The sequence below is a fragment of the Zalophus californianus genome, chromosome 5 (assembly GCF_009762305.2).
Source record: "Zalophus californianus isolate mZalCal1 chromosome 5, mZalCal1.pri.v2, whole genome shotgun sequence".
Lineage (NCBI taxonomy): Eukaryota > Metazoa > Chordata > Mammalia > Carnivora > Otariidae > Zalophus > Zalophus californianus.
The window spans coordinates 75,449,006-75,462,897 of NC_045599.1; the positions used below are offsets into that span (position 1 = coordinate 75,449,006).

General features: G+C 37.6%; 1 long non-coding RNA gene across 2 annotated transcripts in view; it reads right to left on the reverse strand.

Annotated features, from left to right (window-relative positions):
• LOC113929252 overlaps positions 1-12,833 on the reverse strand; it is an 82,269-nt gene extending 69,436 nt beyond the window's left edge. Inside the window, exons 1-3 of one of the 2 annotated variants that reach the window (XR_003522138.2) lie at positions 12,791-12,833; positions 9,545-9,614; positions 9,348-9,444 (exon numbers count right to left, since the gene is read on the reverse strand). This is a non-coding gene — a long non-coding RNA (uncharacterized LOC113929252). Of the gene's footprint in view, positions 1-9,347; positions 9,445-9,544; positions 9,615-12,245; positions 12,363-12,790 lie in introns of those variants that run through there. The other variant, XR_003522139.2, reaches the window with a different exon arrangement.
• Between the last annotated feature and the right edge of the window lie 1,059 nt (positions 12,834-13,892).

The following is a 13,892-nucleotide window of genomic DNA, read 5'->3' on the forward strand; positions in this document are numbered from 1 at the left end:
CATGGGGCCCCACTGCTCCAGGTTTCAGTTGGGGTGGGGGGCTGCCCTAATGTCCTTTCCCTGCTGCTACTGGTCTTTGAGTCTGTGCCCTGTCCCCAGCAAGAGAGGCTTTTGCTCACCAGTGGTGTAGGATCCCCATGGCTCCCTTCCCCTTCTGTTTATCTTCAGATATGTGCCTACAGAATCATGGCTCCCCGCTTCATACCTCCAAACCAACCACCCGCGATATTCTGTTTGTAGAGATCCAGATATATCTTCTTACATCTCAGGCTGATTTCATGGGTGTTCAGAGTGGTCTGGTAGATATCCAGCTCAATTCTGGGTACCGGTTGAAATAGTGTGCCCCTACTCCTCCACCATCTTTTCGTCATTCCTAATTTTTTTTAAAAAATACATTTTTAGAATCTGTGAGTTCATGCTAATTAATAGAATTTATTCTAATCTAAAGTTGTATATGAAAGTAATGTGGAGATTCTTTTGATCATATCCAATTTAATATGTGGACATTATCTCCTTGCATTCTTTTCATATTAACATGATTTTTTCATGTAGTTATTGCATATTTATATACTGGGGTTTTTTTGTAAATGGTCTATTTTTATTTTTCCTATTTTTACATTAGGGGATAAGTCACTTTTTGAATTTGACTTACTTAATAAATTAAAAATTTAAATTTTAGTTGTTATTTTATTGTTTATATGATATCACATATATTTAGCATGATCCAGGAGGGGACTTTACTTATTACCTCCAAATTTTGGTTAAAGCTTCAGTGCTGAGAATGTTGTGGAAAAGTGTCACCATGTTTTTAACAAAGGAACTAGATATACCCTATACATCTTTAGGATCTGAGTTTTTCACAGGCTTATCACCATCAAGAGCAGCCAGAAATTTATTTTTGATTAATTAGTAGAAAATACTTTGAAGGGGCTTTGCAAGGAGTAGAGAAAAATATGTTTCTTCTCCTTTTCCAACCTTCATGCTGAATGAAGGCAATACCAAGAGGGCTTGATCTCATCCTTGGAGTCTGTGGGGCACAGATAATGGAACGTCTGGAGTGGACCACAAAGGCAAAGCCATTAGGGAGGGCAGCAGGAAAGTGTGGCTAGAATTTGGCAAGATGATTTGGAATGTTTCCCTAGAGCCAAGTGGTAGTGGACCATAACCTATCTTGTAAGGATATCTGCAGATTGGCAATTTTGTTTTCCAGGATTTTAAGTCCCACATCTTGAAGTCACGGTTAACTGCTTAATATCCTTCATAATCCACAACCAAACAGCAAACCCTGTCAGCTTCAGAACACAACCACTTCCTCTAAGATGACACTGTAGTCCAAGTCACCAATACCTCCATTCTAACTGGATTCTTGTATTTTCGCCCCCGCTTCCCATTTAGTTTCACCGTAGCACTCAGAGTGATTCTTTTAATACTTAGCTTGAATCATGTCATGGTTTTGTTCAAAATCTTATTTCTAATGACTTCACCTCTCAGGGTAAAAGCTAAAGTCTTAAAAATGACCTATCATTCCTATGTCGTCTACCTCCCCATTCATTTATTTCTGAGCTCATTTCCTACAGCTTTTCCTGTTCTCTTTGTGATATGTACGTGGGACTTCATACTATTCTTTTAGCTTGTCAAGTGTATACTCATCCTAGGACCTTTGCACTTACTGTTCTACCTGGAACACATGTCCCTAAATATGCATATACTTCTTTTACTTTATTCAGGTAGCATCTTTGAGGTCACATGTTCAGACTTTTCTGGCCACCCTTTTTGTATTAGTGTCCCCTTTAGTCACCCTATGTTCCTGAATTCCATTTCATATTTCTTCTAGCCACTTAGCATTATGTGACATATTTTTATGTGCTTATTTCTTTATTGTTATAGTACACCACTAGAATATAAGCATGCAAGCTCTTAGAGAGCATCTTGTCTTCTGTCACCACAGCCTTCTATAGAGCAGGACACAGGGAAGGCACTCAGTAGTTAAATTTTAGTAAATGACAGATGCACCCTGATTCAGAAGCAAAGTTTCCTTAGTTCAAAGATGTTTTTTTTCTTTTGTGTGTTACTTTTAGTTATTTAAGATGAATAAATTTCCATTCTCAAGATACCTAAGAATAGTAAGTATGTATTTTCAGGACTAGAATAACTGGTAGATGTCTAGCCCTTGGATATATTTTGGGTGTATTTATTAACCGTGATATAATGCTTTAGTTAATACCTTACCATGTCACATGATTTTATACCCTGCTACAATTTTATTATTGCAATTTTGATAAAGCTTACTTGTGAAGAAGTGTCTTATTTCTTATTTCTGTGGTAACAATTTACCATAAATGTACTGGCTTAAAACAATTCAAATTTATTATCTTAATTTTGGAGGTCAAATGTTCAATACAGGCCTCACTTGGCTAAAATCATTGTGTTAACAGGATTGATTCCTTCTGGAGCCCTTAGCGTAGATTCTGTTTCCCTGTCTTTTCAGTCTAGTGATTACCTGCCTTTCTTGGTTCATGGCCCCATTCCTCTATCCTCAAAGCCAGCAAGATAGCATCTCTGAGCCAGTCTGGAAAAGTTCTCCACTTACAAGGATTCATGTGATTAGATGGGGTCTACCCAGGTAATCTTCCCATCTCAAGCTCCTTGACCTTTTTCACACCAGCAGAGTCTCTTTTGCCATATAAGGTAACATATTCACAGGTTCTGTGGCTTAGGTTTCCTACCACAGAGGGAAAGAAAACATAGCTATCTTTCATGATTGTCCCTGCTGACCTCTAAGACTAATACCTTGTTTCTCTTTTCTTTCAAAACAACTTTCTTAAAAGAATTATCACTAGCTTTTCCCTCTATTTTTCATTTCACTCTGTTTGATCTCTTTAATGAATGTAACTTTGAATCCTGCCAACATAATGAAAATATTCTCTCCAAGTCCAGCATTGGCCATCTAGTCACCAAACTTGATTCCCCCCCCCCCCAAACCCCGTGTGTCAGTATGCCTGAGAAACTAGCAGGTAGGTAATTTTCCATAGCAACCAGGAAGAATGGAGCCTGATGGCTCAGGTCAGAATACAGAAACTAGCTGTTATTCCCTCTCAGGTGTATCTTACCTTCTGGCCTCTTGAATGACCTGTAAAAGTGTGGCTTACTTCCCTCATCATTTACTTTAGTTTGAAACTCTCTACCTTCAAACTGTCTCCTGAAGTTTACATTTTCTTGCATCATATTCTTTCCATGACACCTGCCCATCTTTCTAACTACTTTAAAATCCTCAGCTCCCTGTTCTTCCTGTTTTGGACTCCTAAGCCAGGTGTTCATTTTCTCTGGGAAATGATTCTGAGGACAACAGCTTTTCCTAAAGTTACTTAAGTGCCTCGCTTGTTACCTGGTCACACTCTTCATAGAGTCTACAAACCATAGCGGCAGGTCACTGCTCTGAAGAGACTGAATATTGGGCAGTTATGGACACTGGCCCATCTCTGAGTGAGGGTGATGTGTGGAGGACACAACTCATTTTTCTCCCTTGTCATGTGTTATTGCTGTTTTTTTTAAATTGTGGTAAAATGTACATAATATAAAACTGATCGTCTTAACCATTTTTAAATATACAGTTCAGTAATGTTAAATACATTGACATTGTTGTGCAACCAATCTCCAGAACTCTTTTCATCTTGCTAAACTAAAACTATATATCCATTAAACAACTTGTTCTTCATTTTCCCTCCTTCTAGTCCCTGGAAATCACCATTCTACTTTCTGTCTCTAAGAATTTCACTATGCTACGTAGCTCATTTAAATGGAATTATATACTATGTGTCCTTTTGTGATTGGTTTATTTTACTTAGCATAATGTCATCAAGATTCATCCACCAGGACTTCCTTCCTTTTTAAAGCTAAATAGTATTTTATTGCTTATATATGCCACCTTTTCTTTATCCATTCATCCACTGATATTTCAGTTGCTTCTACCTTTTGGATATTGTAAATAATACTTCTATGAACAGAGGTATTCATGTATCTCTTTGAGACTCTGCTTTCAATTCTTTTGTGTATACACTTAAATGTGGAATTGCTGGATCATGTGGCAATTATATTTTTAATTTTCATACCATCATACTGTTTTCATTAGTGGCTTCAACATTTTACATTCCCACTAGCAATGCATGAGGGTTCCAGTTTCTCCACATCTTTGCCAACACTCATTATTATCAATAGAAGCCATCCTGATAGGTATAAGGTGGTATCTCATTGTTGCTGTGGGTTTTTTTTTTTTTTTTACATTTATTTATTTACTCATTTATTTTAGAGAACTAGAGAGCATGTGCATGCATGCCTGAGCTGTGGGGGGCTGGGGCGGGCAGAAAGAGAAAGAATCCTAAGCAGGTTTCATGCTCAGCGTGGAGCCCTATGCAGAGCTCTATCTCACAACCACAAGATCATGACCTGAGCCAAAATCAAGAGTTGGACTCTAATGGACTGAACCACCCATGTGCCCCATTTTACCATCATTTATTAATCACCAACCATGTCTTATGCACTGTGCCGAGGGCTTTTCATAAATGGGCTTATGTAATTCTCACCACAATTCTATGAGGTAGGTGTTGTTTTAACCACTTCACTGTTGAAAAATGGAGGCTCAGAGAATTTAAGTGTGTTTCCTGGGATATGAAGTGGTAAAACTGGGATTTGAACCCACATCTGTTGGTCTAAGCTGCATATTTTGAATTTTGATATTCCCTTAGATCCTGTGTACCTGATGTCTTCTAGGTTTCTGTTGCATTCAATTCTAAAATTCTTGAAATCATCTGTATGTATTCATTCCTGTCACCGGGAACTCTGTCCATTACTCCCACAGTTGAGCAGAGAGGAGAAGGAGACCAAATTCTTAGTATACTGTGGATGAGCACCCTTGGATTCTATTTTTCCTCTTTACTTTTTGAACACATATGTATTGAGTGCTTATATAATGTGCAAGACCTAGTGCTGAGAATACAACAGAATAGACAGACTAGGTCATTGGTTTCATTGACTTTCTTTTCCCACAACTGTATTGAACTATAACTGACAAACATATATATTTAAGATCTACAATGTGATATTTTGAAATGTGTATATATTGTGAAATGTTAACCACGATTAAGCAAATTAACATATCTGTCACCTCATATAATATTTTTGTGTGTATTAAGAACACTTGAGATCTACTTTTAGAAAATTTCAAATACACAATACCTTATTATTTACCATAGTCACCATCTGTATATTAGATCTTCAGAACTTATCTTATAACTGAAATGTCGTATCTTGTCACCAAAATCTTTCAATTACCCCACCACCAGCCCCTCGTAACCACCATTCTCACTACTATGAGTTCTATTTTTTTTTTTTAAGGTTCTAAACATAAATGAGATCATGCAGTATTTATCTGTGTCTGGCTTATTTCACTTACCAGAGTATTCTCCAGGTTCATCTGTGTTGTCATAAAGGGTAGGAGTTCCTTCCTTTTTAAAGCCAAATAACATAACCTAGATAATGACTTTTTGATCTCCCCATTGATGCTGTGCAAAAATGTGCTGAGTCAGAAACCACTGAGGATGCCTTAATAAGAATCTTTGAAAGGGGTACAGGGCTAGAAAAGGAGGGGGGTATTTTGTCAGGTTAAAGGTGGAGATAAAGCACCTCTTTGTGCAACGGTGCTTTATCTCTACCTCACCTTGATGTCTCCTCCGCTGCTGGTAGCCCATAAAGGTGTTGTCTGCTTAAAATTTTCTGTGGAAGGTGATGCTCTCCCTTCAAGTTTATCAAGTCTAAAATTAGCTCATACTTCTGATATCTTTTTCTTTCACAGTATTGTTATATTTACTCAGGCTTCATACATTAAAGTTATTTTGTTATCTTCTTCAATTAACCATTTAGTGTTGATTTGTCTTTCTTGATATCCTATGTATTGAAGTCCACTGTGGAATATACCTGTGGTCAAAGTTAGGTTTATTTAGCTTGCTATAGCAAGGAAGACTCTAGAGAAACTTGAGAAACATTTCAGTGAGGGGTGTTGGATTGGCTTTTTATTGGGTTTGGGCTTGTTTTTGATGACTCCCAAGGGGGGATTTAGGGAAGTACAGTCTTGATCTCAATGGAATGCCATCAAGAAGAGGGCATTACATTAAGTAAGATAAGTCAGACATAGAAAGACAAATAATGTAGCATTTCACTTCTTTGTGGAATCTAAAAATAGCTGAACTCATGGAAACAGAGTAGAAGGATGGTTGCCAGGAGCTGGGGGGTGGAAGAGCGTATGGAGGTGTTATTTAAGAGTACAAAGTTGCAACTAGAAGGTGAATAAGACCTGGAGATCTAATGCATAGCATAGTGAATTACTCAACAATACCATTTTATAAGGCTTCAATTTGCTAAGAGACTAGACCTAATTGTCATCACAAATAAGACATAATTATGAAACATAATAGAGGTGTTATCTATTCCCATAATGGTAATCATACTGTAATACATATATGTATCAAACTAATAAGCTGCATACCTTAAACTTATATAGTGTTATATGTCAATGTCTCAATAAAAAAAAAAAACAAGGAAATTTAGTGATTGGGTTATTGGGATTCTTAATAATTTTTATCTGAAAGGGGGAATTAATGGTGGTGGAATTCACACTGTTAAAGAAATAGCAACTCTTAAAGAAAGGTGATACTAGTCAAATGAGGGGAAACAGCCACAGCCTAGCCAATGTCTTGCTCTGAACATGGTGATAGAGTGACATGAGGCTTTTCTATTTCATGTTGTGAATATCAGTCTGTTTTTAATTTTCTCAATATCCTCTGTTACCTCACCTTCCGTCCCCATCTGAACATATTCCCTCACATCTGGGCAACTGGAGTAGCCATCTCATTTTTCCTCTGCCCACGCCACTCTGTCCTTCACACCACTGCCCAATCAGTGAACACAACTTTGATCTCCTTATTCCTCTGCTCAAAGGATTTGTTTCCCTTTTTTACAAAAGAAGTCCATACTCTTTTTCCAGTCAACCATCTGAAGCTACTTGCCCAGACCTCATCTACTTTTCTCTGTATTAGTCTTTAATTTGAATCTATTATTTGCATCCTATTCTTGATGCTAATGGTTGCTTGACATGTTGTTTTTAGGAGAGGTGAGGGAGGAAATGGGTGAAATAGGTGATGGGGATTAAGGAGGGCACTTGTGATGAGCACTGGGTGATGTGTGGAATTGTTGAATCAATATATCATACACCTGAAAATATAACAATATATAACTGTATGTTAACCATACCAGAATTAAAATAAAATAAATTTATATTCTTGGGCTTTAGAATGGCTTACTCAATCCAAAACATGAAGTAGGGATATGACTAATACTTTCATTTTGTAAAGGAATTGTGATGCATGTTGTTAATGGACCCATTTTGAGGAACACTGTTTTATGAATTTGTTCATATTGTTCCTTCTCTCTGGAAGACACTGCAGTTATCTGAGTTGACCACTCTTTAAGGTCTAGTTGAGAAATCTGTCCCTCGCTGTCTAATTTTAGAGTCACTCTACATCAGAACTGTTAAAGCATTCATTGCACATACCACATTATTCCTTTGATATTGACCGAAAGAACTTACAAATACTTTGAAGGTAAGGGCCTTGCTTAGACATCTTTCTATCTCCTATGACATCAAGGACAGGGTGTTATAAATAGTAGATATAGTAGATATTCAGTGAATATAGGTTAATGAAGAGTAATGAGATTCCACTAATATTATTAAATCTGGACATATGTGAGATCGAACCCCACATCAGGCTCAGTGCTCAGTACAGAGTATGCTTGTCCCTGTCCCTCTGCTCTTCCCCCTGCTCTCATCACTGTCTCAAATAAATAAATGAATAAAATCTTTAAAAAATATCTGGACATAAAAAATAATTTTAAATGAATGGAGTAGACTTTCCCCAGTACTGATCTCCATTGTAAATTAATATCTGTATTGATATTTAGTCAACTGCAATTTTAAGTTTATAATTGTAAATTTAAAAACTTACAAAGCAATATTATAGTCTCATATTTGCTTTGGAATATATAGAGAGAGAGAAAGAGAGAAAGGGAGAAAGAGAATTTTCCTTTATTTAATCTATGTGCACTTTTATTACAAATTTTAAAAATTTAGGAGATAATTTCATTTTATTGGTTGAAAAATTTAGATTGAAAGTTTGGCTAGCAGAAGTTATGCAAAGTTTACATAAATTTTAGGCAATTTCTCTAAGAAATCTTATGTTTTGGAATACTCTTTTTTTTAAAAAGATTTTATTTATTTGAGAGAGAGAGAGAGAGAGTGAGAGAGAGCATGAGAGAGGAGAAGGTCAGAGGGAGAAGCAGACTCCTTGCCGAGCAGGGAGCCTGATGCAGGACTCGATTCTGGGACTGCGGGATCGTGACCTGAGCCAAAGGCAGTCGCTTAACCACTGAGCCACCCAGGTGCCCAGAAATTTTATGTTTTCGGACTTAAACCTTGTGGATTTTAAAAAATGATATTTTTAAAGTTTTTTTTCACACCCCTTATTGCTTTTAGTTCACCCTTGGCATCTTGAGTATATAAAAGTGACTCCTTTCCTCTTGAGGTGCTTTGGACTCTAAACAGACTCTAAACACAATTGCCTTCAAGGCAATTCCTTTTTCTTTAAAGTGTAAATGCCACTTCTGCTACCAGAGTAAAGTGTAAAATGTAATCAGCTGCAAGCCTCATTTCATATTTCTATGCCTTTGAATCCACAAGAAAATTACCTTAAATCTGCTATCAGTGTGCCACAGTAGCTAGGCTTTTATTAGCATCCTTTCTTCTGAGTAAAATACATAAAACTTTCATTGTGGTCATGAACCTGTTTGCTCAAGTTGTCTCTGGGTTTTTGGATCTCAGGGAGGCTATAGAATTGTGTCCCCTTGAGGGTATGAGAGGCAATTCAGCTGAGTACCCTGCAGTTCTGAGTGCCATCCAGCAAGGGGTGGCTTTGTGTTTATGATCTTATTCATGCAAATCTCTCGGATTGTTTGCTAAGGAGCAAAGCGCTGAAAGGGTCTGATGCCAGCCATGCAACCATTTCCTGACTTGCACATTTAGACTGGGTGCTTAGAGCTGTGGAACATGGAAGCAGCACTATTGGTCTTTGTTGATAAATTCAGCCCTGAGTACTGTTAGGTGTTTTGTTGGTTTTTAGAATAGATTTCTCCAACATGTTCTTTACCAGCAGAGAGCAAGTATACTGCCTTTTATCTGTTGCTATGAGGGCTGAGGAGAAAGGCAATTTCCAGGGTAGCTGGAGGAAACAGGGCATACTCACTCTGCTCTCTTCAGGATGGTGTGCTTGTGTAAGCCCAGTGCATCTAGTGGTACCAGGTAACTGCATCAAGACCTCCTTGCCTCTCTTCATTGATTATCTATGGAATGTAGAATGAACAAATGAGTGAGTGAATACTTGGCTATGAAGAAATACTTGTTTCTATGATCAAATAGTTTGCACATGACTGAATCACTGACCTTTGGACTTCCAGATTAAAAAACTTGTAGTTCCAGCGTGTAGAGGGAGATTTTTGTGTTGAAGATGAACCTGAGAGAATAGAGGGAAAAGAACAGGTATCAAGGGAGCATGAAGGGCATTACTATTGTTACTTAATCTTAAAAGGTCTGAGAAAAGTATAACAAAAATGTTCAGTGTCATAAGGGACATTGTAGGTGTCTAGTCTTAGGATTCTCAACCTTGGCTGCATGTTAAAATTATGTAGGCATTTTTTAATATTAACTTGTTATTGAAGTATAACATGTACAAACCATGAGTGTTTAGCTCAATTAAGTTTCACAAGGTGAATATACCCATATAACCATTACCAAATTAAGAAACAGAACATTCATAGCTATTAGAAGCCCCTGTGTTCTTCCTAGTCATTACCTCCCTATAGAAGTAACCCCTGTCCTGATGTTGAATACTGTAAAATATTTTCGCTTATTTTTGAAATTGATATCCATTAAATAAATAATAGTGTATTATGTTCTTTTGTGTCTGTTTATCTTTTCCCTGCTCAGTACTAGGTTTATGAGAGTCTGCAAGTTGCAGTAATACAGTCATTCTCATTGTTGCCAAATCCTTCATATTTGGATATGCCACCATTTATTTACCTCTTCTAATATTGATGGACATTAGGATGATTGCAGGTTTTGGCTGTTGCAAATAGTGCTGCCATAGATATTGCTATAAATATTTTGGTGAACCTTTGTAAATGTTTTGTTGGGCATATATCCAAAATGGAATTGCTGGGTCATGGTATATGTGTGTGTTCAGTTTAGTGTATACAACCACTCATTTTCCAAATAGTTATACCAATCTATAGCCAGCTTCTAGCTGTTCCACATTCTTACCCATCTAGGGACTTTAAAAAATGCTAATACCCAAAGTGTACCCACACTCCACCCCAGAACAATTAAATCAGAGTTTTTGAGGGTAAGACACAAGCATTCTTGTACTGTGAAAGTGAACTTTGACTTAACCGACACATTTTAAAACTCTATAGTTGACAAAGCAGTTTTTCAGGCTTTGTGAGGTAGAGCAGATATGTAGAACTGGCTACAGAACTTGTGGGATCCAGTGCAAAATGAAAATGTGAGACTATTTGTTCAAAAAAAGTGATAATGAGGGGCACCTGGGTGGCTCTGTAGGTTAAGAGTCTGCTTTTGACTCAGGTCATGATCCCAGTGTCCTGGGATTGAACCTTGCTCAGCGGGGAGCCTGTTTCTCCCTCTCCCTCTGTCCCTCCCCCTGCTTGTGCTCTCTCCCCCTCTCTTTCTCAAATAAATACATAAATAAATAAAATCTTTTTAAAAATAATGAATTTCAATACCATGTCAGCAGAGCATTAAACCATTCATGGGGCCCTTTTAAGAGTGGGTCCCTGTGTTATTGCATACCCATGAAGCTGGCCCTGCAGTGCTATTATTTGCAAACTACAGATGAAAAAGCAAGGCTCAGTGACTTGGTTAGTGGTTGGGTCAAGAGTAGAGACTGGCCCAATGATGGCTGCTTTGTCTTTCTGGTCTAGAGGGTGGGCATGTCCCTTTTCTCAAGGATTTTCCAAGATAAAATGAATAAAAATGATAGAGGCTAAATGTAAAATGCTCACAGGAGAACATTTTATTTTTTTTAAAGGAGAAAGGGAGGGGGTCATTTTGCCAAAGGAGTAAAGAATAAATTTTGCGAAAATGTGATCCAACTAAATGCTGTTAAACCTGCCACCTAGGCTCCATACCTTGAACACTCTTTGGATATCTCTGTTGTATTTTCTGAAACATTTGGCGGTAAACTATATCCAGATGTTCAGACCCTCCCAACAGGTACCTTCATAAGCCTTATGTTTGGGGTGGTGGAAGAAACAGATGGAAATATCTACTCTTCTTTCTGGGGTAAAATCTTCTAATAACACATGGGAATATGATAGAACTATCAACTGGCATGGAGTTGGAAAAAAATATTTTAAGAAGTAACTCTCAGTTCTAGGTGTGGTATGATAAATTAAGAATAATGAAAACCTCCCCCTACCATCTCCAAGCAATCTGTTTCCCTCCCTGCCATTCCTACAAAATTATTCTTTTTTTCCTCCTAAATTGTTTTTATAAGCCTATGACTAATTAGTCCTATTTAGGGATACTTGTGAATGACAAGAACTAATATATAACTATACCTTTTTCTTTAAAATAGTGGACTTTTTTATGATTGGCTTCAGCTGAGTTATTTTGTCTCCCAAAGACATGCAGAACCGTTTCTGACTTCTGAGTATGGCTCCTCTCCCACACAGACCTTTGTGGCCCTTCCATCCCACAAGAATTAGGACTAAGGAGTCAGAATTGAGGACTCAAGACCAATGCCACCACATAATTGATTTAAAGATTTTAAAGCCCTTAAAAAAACACTTACTCTCTTTATATTCATTTTCTCCATTGTAAAATGGGATGTTATGTGCTGAACTGTGCTCTCCCCAACCCTAAATTTATATATTGAGGTCCTAAACACTAATACCTCAGAGTGTGACTATATTTGAAGATAGGGCCTTTCAAGAGAAAATTCAAGTTAAACGAGGATATCAAGGTAGCCTTAATCCAATATGATTGACGACCTTATAAAAGGAAGAGATTAGAACACAGGGACACACAAAGGAAAGACCATATGAAAACCAAAGTAGAAAATAGCTACCTGCAAACCAAGGAAAAAGGCTTCAGAATACATCAATTTTGTTGACACTTTGATATATGACTACTAGCCTCTAGAATTGTTGAGAAAGTAAGTTTCCATTGTTTAAGCCACCCTGTCTGTGATACTTTGTTATGGTAGCCCTAGCAAAATAATACAGGGGATAATATAATAACAGGGACTTGAAAGATTGTATTATGGAATAAACGGGATTGACACGTTGGCTAACTATGAGGTATAGAGTTGAATGTTAATCCTGTAGCCACCAACTTGTAGTTTGCTATCTATAGCACATGGACTACCTGTCCCCCTTTATCTCCTTATCGCACTCTCCAGATTTTGCTTTCAACGTGGAATAAGGCTCCTAAAGAAAATGATTTAATTCAAAAGTGAAAGAGCTCTACCATCAGGTATTTCTCCAACTGTTTGTTTATTTACCAACTTAGATTTTAAATCTAGGAAGCATCAAGTGTCTCTTTCCTTCTGAAAGGTCAAATCTAAAGTTGGCACCCAGATTTAAATGTATTCCTGGGTCTAGCCAGTCTTACCTGAGTTGCATCTGTTCTTACCTACTCCCCACTCTTGTCATTCATACTAAAACAGAAATTTGAGAAAGAGGATAGATTAATGTTTTTAAGGGTAATACACCCAATAGCTTTTTTTCTCTTTTGCTGAAGAACCATTTTTCTTGTTAGGTATTCTTAATAAAAGCCCTCATTTTATTCAATAGACTGTGCTAATGGTACCCTGAGAATAGTTAGTATTTTTATAGCAGAGTTTCCCTAGAAGCTTAGAGCACTATATAAATATTGTCTCCTTAAAAACTCATATACCCCCATGAATTAGGTTGGTGGCTGCTGCAATTTCCCTGATGTGCAGATGGAGAAACAGAGGGGGAGAGACTTGTGCAAATTCAGCAAAGCTGGGAGGGAAATACAGAAAACCATTGACTTCTCACATTTGGTGAAAAAAACCTCAGGCCAGCTCCCCAGATTTTCACAAACTGAGAGGCATTCAGCGCAAAGTCACAAGCCTGTGTTTTGATGAGTAATTAACGCATCATAAAGGGTCATTGCTTTTCTTTGGATACTGGGGCCATGTTTTTGTGGGTGGAGGGAGGCACTGAGAAGTACCTGTAAAGTTTTAAAAGTAGGACTTGGCTTTTCTGGCTTTTTCTGGGTTGCTCAGCTTGCCCTGGGGCGCTGCTGGTTTATTCGGGTTACTTTTGATATTCTCATTTCTGAATTAATCTCTTAAGTAATCTTTTCAAAGCAGTACTTCTGACAGGGTCTCACTACAACTTTTCTGTTTACTGGTGGCTCTGTTCTGGTGCAGTCAGCAATCTCCTAATTCAAGAGTGTAATCCTGCATCTATTTCCCATTCTTTTAGGGCATTGGTCTTCCTTTGTCTCTATTTTTCCCTCCGCAAATCCTGCATGGGTTAGTTATACTAGTAGGCTTATCAAATTAATTGCTAATAAAAGTGGCTTAATAAAATCCACAGATGAACAATCCAGAATGCAGGTTATGACTGTGTGATAGAGCAATTGAAAACAGATTAAGGGTGAAGGAGCTGTAAGTGTTACGGTTTCTTCTGCCCCGGAAACTAACTGGTTAATGGAAATAATAGCAGTGGAGATGGTAATGCAA